At 38.4% G+C, this 4,045-nt stretch overlaps 1 long non-coding RNA gene across 1 annotated transcript; it reads left to right on the top strand.

Annotated features, from left to right (window-relative positions):
• Positions 1–2,757: 2,757 nt before the first annotated feature.
• On the top strand, positions 2,758–3,966 carry LOC126816762 (uncharacterized). Its single transcript, XR_007678580.2, has 3 exons — positions 2,758–2,866; positions 2,989–3,401; positions 3,578–3,966. It is a non-coding gene; the product is annotated as an uncharacterized LOC126816762 (long non-coding RNA).
• The last annotated feature ends 79 nt before the right edge of the window (positions 3,967–4,045 follow it).

The following is a 4,045-nucleotide window of genomic DNA, read 5'->3' as shown; positions in this document are numbered from 1 at the left end:
AGAATCTCAAAATGTTTCTGGCCAATTGAACACACTTCTAAAAGCTGTCGTTAGATTGAAATTGTTGTGTAAAAGTAAAAATTATATTTTTTGAAGTTCGTCATATCTGTATTTCGGGTAAAATTATAATGTTGGATGTTTTGTATACATATATTGATTTTAGATCAAGTTATAATGTAAGGAATTGTTTATAATTATATTTCAGATAAAAGTATTAAATGAATCATCCAGTAATAATATAGATGGTAAAGGTTCTGTATACTCTGGTAGTTCCATACCACCGTTTGTATTAGGTACAGCATTCTCTATAACATTTACATCAGATGGTACTAAAGGTTTAAAGGGATTCAACGTCCATTGGGCTCGTAAGTTGCATTAATTAGAAATATACTCTTCAAAAAAGTAGGGGATATTCAGAAACAATACAAAACTGCGGAAATACACTGCTGTTTTTATTAGGGGTAACCAGTGTATGTTAATAACAGGCCAATTGCCTACACATAAACATAAACAGTTCATATGGGCGGCGTATCTGACGGCCCCATTTCACTCGCAAAGAGATACACTACTGTTAAAAGTGAAAATGGACGTTTTTGATTATTGTCTTAATAATGAGTAATTGCTCTACCAATCCTCAGACATTCAGCAATTCGTCGTGGCATGCTCCTAATCAACCGTCCAATCCCGATTGGGGGCAATCTGACCCACTCCTCTTACAGTGCCACGGCCAATTCTTGCAGTGTTGTCGGTTGACGTTGACGTCGACGAACACGTCTCCCGATCATGTCCCAGAAATGCTCTATAGGGGAAAGGTCAGGACTCGTGGCTGGCCAAGGCATATGGACAATATGGTGACGTTGGAGGTAGTCATTCACAACACGAGCACGGTGGGCACTTGCATTATCACCTTGAAAGATGAAACGTCGACCTGCACGTTGAGCAAAGAGCAGAACTATCGGTGCCAGGATGTGGTCACGGTAGTACATACCAGTGACCCTTCCTTGAACAATATGCAAGTCCGTTCTGCCAGTCATGGTGATTCCTCCCCACACCATAACAGACCCACACCCGAATCTATCATGCTGTCTGACGTTAACGTTAGTATGGCGCTCATTTACACGCCTCCAAACGCGAGTACGCCTATCGGTGAAATCCAGACTAAATCTGGACTCATCTGAGAATATTACACGCACCAATCGACGATTACCCCAATTTCTACGCTGCCTACACCATTGACGCCTGTTTGCCATGTGCTGGCGAGTTAATGGAGGCACAACACGCGGTGGTCACGCATGCAAATGCTGTCTGACGTTAACGTTAGCATGGCGCTCATTTACACGCCTCCAAACGCGAGCACGCCTATCGGTGAAATCCAGAGTAAATCTGGACTCATGTTAGAACATTACACGCACCAATCTACGATTACCCCAATTTCTACGCTGCCTACACCATTGACGCCTGTTTGCCATGTGCTGGCGAGTTAATTGAGGCACAACACGCGGTGGTCACGCATGCAAATGGGCTGCATGTAGCCGATTTCTAATCGTTTGGGTTGTAACTCGAATTCCTGTAACTTGGTACAAGTTTAAAGAAAGCTGATTGGCCGTTTGTCCTCGATTTCGCAGGACCTGTGTACGAATGTATCGATCCTGGGCTTGTGTAGTGGCTCTAGGACGACCTGAACGAGGTCTATCATTAACATTGTGTGTTTTTTGGTACCGGTTCCACATACTGCTGATCATAGACTGTGACACATTAAGCATGTTGGCTACTGCTCGCTGTGTAGAACCCATTTGAAGCATGCCAATAGCACGTAGACGTTCATTATGTTGAAGACGTCTCATTAAACGTAACACACTAAAGCAAAGATACGCTTAACAGTAAATCTTATGCAAGAACCGATAGGAAAGCAAAAGTGGCTAGGATAAACCAGCACGCAGCAGTTTTCGTCAACCCTTCCTTGAAGTGTCAAATTTGACAATGAACTCCTCCCACGTGTATGGCGCTATTGCGTGTCGCATGACTTTGTGCAGCTCAGTGGTTCTGTTGGGGCGATAAGTTCTTCATCTGTGAACATACTATCAAAGCATGAAAAGTGTCCATGACTATTTATCATATCACAACCTGCATAGGTATTTGTATTTCAATATCCCCTACTTTTTTTGGAAGAGTAACTTTCGACCAACATCAAGAGATTTTAGCTAAGACTATATCTGGCGTTGACCATATGGCGTGTATACCGTCCGCAAAGGAAGGGGAATGATGCCAAATTGTCATTTTATAATATCTTTGCAAATACTAAACGGAATTAAACCATTATGTACTGATTTTCCTTTAAGGGGCCCAACTTTCACAATATTGTAGTTTCTGAGGGATTCAATATCCCATAAGTGACGATCGTAGATTTTGAACGAGACCTTCAATCAAATTCTGTGAAGATATTAAATAACAGCCTCTGAAAATATTTAGTTTTTTCATTACTTTATGTTTAAATCTGTCTATATTCATGTAAATATTGAGCTGTTTATTAGATGATTGAAAAGGATAAATCCACTCCTGAAACATAGGAACAGACTGCAAGTAATAATGAGTTTTGTGAACTTGACAATATTTGATACAGTTTCATTTTATACTGCAGATGTATCACCTTTTCTATTTTTCAGCCACTGGCATTCAGGATGTGATCAATGCTACTTGTGACGCAGGGTTCTATTTCATACAGATATATGTACCATTATTAAAACAAGTTTACCCTTTCACGACATTAACATCTATAGGGTTAAGTGATCCTAATTGTACTGGTGTTCAACATGGTGATACATTTCTTATTAAAGCACCAGTTTCAGCCTGTAATAGCCAAGTTAAGGTGAGTCTGGTATACAGTCAGCTATCAAAGTAATTATAACGATGTGATTGGTACTAGTTAAACAGTTACAATATGCCTGCTGTCATCATTTTGAGAATATATTTATTTTTCTGATATTTTAGTCGAATGGTGTGATAAATACATATTCTAATTATGTTGTGGATAAAGTTTTTGCAACGGACTCAAATCTTATTGTTCGTGGCAATCGATGGAGGATGCCAATAATATGCTCAGTTCCGTCGACTAAATCTTTTGAAGTACATTACAACCCATCTTCTGACATGCGTAGAAAGCGACGCGAACTCGATTACACAATTCACAAAAATAAATCGTTCCCAGTCACCATAGATAGTTATACTGATGAAACCATGACAACAGTAACCAACCTCCTTGATAAATATGCACTTGGTGATGACATGTATCTTCGAGTTAAACTTCTAAGAGGAGATGACGATCTGAATTTAGTTATAAAAGATTGTTATACGAACCCTACACGAGATATTAACTATAAACAGTATTATATCATCAATAACAGGTAGGTAACATTGATTTAATTGTTTCAACATTTTAACATAGAAGAAGAATGAGAAATAAAATTGTAGCATCTGGTCCATAGTAGAATAGCGCTTTCACTGAAGGTAACTGTACATAGTGTTTACAATTTCTACAATGTACATTATCTAATATATCTTTATTTTTTAATTTTTTAAGTTGTGAAGTGGACAGTGAAACCCACATTCTCCAAAGAACACAGCAATTCACCGATTTTAAGCTAAGTGTTTTCCAGTTTACTGGTGAACAGCCTTATGTTTATTTGTACTGTGTGGTGTATGTGTGTACCAACACAGATACGTCAGGACAATGTAGCAACACGTGTACCAAATCTAGCAACAAAAGAGATATAGAAGAGGATTTTGCTAACAGCCACATTGTTAATTTTGGACCAATTAACGTCAAACACTAAATATGATTGTTTAGTTTCTGATATAGTTTTGTGTAGTTTAATTGGGCGTAATGGCCAAAGATATTATGCAATTAAATCTGATAATTTTCAAAAGAACCCATTTTCTTCCTAGCAATCTACTATATCTCCAGAGTGTTCTTGCCTCTTTAAAGTGAACTATCCCCATGTAATATTTACACTCTGCTTTTATTTTCCATAAATGTTTATATTCTATA

Source organism: Patella vulgata, chromosome 3 (genome assembly GCF_932274485.2).
Source record: "Patella vulgata chromosome 3, xgPatVulg1.2, whole genome shotgun sequence".
Lineage (NCBI taxonomy): Eukaryota > Metazoa > Mollusca > Gastropoda > Patellidae > Patella > Patella vulgata.
This window is presented reverse-complemented; position numbering and strand designations above follow the sequence as displayed.